The sequence below is a fragment of the Aplysia californica genome, unplaced genomic scaffold (genome assembly GCF_000002075.1).
Source record: "Aplysia californica isolate F4 #8 unplaced genomic scaffold, AplCal3.0 scaffold00547, whole genome shotgun sequence".
Classification (NCBI taxonomy): domain Eukaryota; kingdom Metazoa; phylum Mollusca; class Gastropoda; order Aplysiida; family Aplysiidae; genus Aplysia; species Aplysia californica.
In genome coordinates, this window is record NW_004797817.1 from 403,067 (window position 1) to 403,897 (window position 831).

Consider the following 831-nt stretch of genomic DNA (forward strand, 5'->3'; position numbering starts at 1 on the left):
GTATAACAGCAATAATTGTGAATTAAATGACATTTAAAAAAGTGCTAGAATATATGGCAGATACAAGGTTAGAATCAGACATCCACGAACGAATTATTATGTTTTCACATTAAAAAATTTACTCTATAACCTTAATAGATTGATAAAAAGGCATGTTGTTTTTTTAACTGGTTCTAAAACATGTGACTTTAGGGAAAAAATTGTATTAAATATTTCACATATTACTTGATGCTTCAAATATGTTTTGTAAACACAACAACTTTTTTCTGGACAGTTTGATCTGTGTTAACAGTTTGGTGTATGAGATATGTTTAGGTAATTTCACTTTTTATCAAATGAAACTGAACGTGAGAATAACAATTAAAGCAAGTTTGTCAGTAAAATGATGCAAATTACACTGTGTTTGTTTTTCCGACATTTTCTACAGTCTGTCATTCGAATGACACAATACATCAGTGTCCCGTTTTTCAAACGTCAATTCCTCGTTATGTCCCCTTCATCAAATGTCAATTCCTCGTTGTATCCCCTTCATCAAATGTCAATTCCTCGTTGTATCCCCTTCATCAAACGTCAATTCCGTGTTGTGTCCCCTTCATCAAATGTCAATTCCTTGTTCCTAGTTGTATCCCTTTCATCAAACGTCAATTCCTTGTTGGGTCATCAAACGTCAATTCCTCGTTGTGTCCCCTCATCAAATGTCAATTCCTTGTTCCTAGTTGTATCCCTTTCATCAAACGTCAATTCCTTGTTGGGTCATCAAACGTCAATTCCTCGTTGTGTCCCCTCATCAAATGTCAATTCCTTGTTCCTAGTTGTATCCCTTTCATCAAA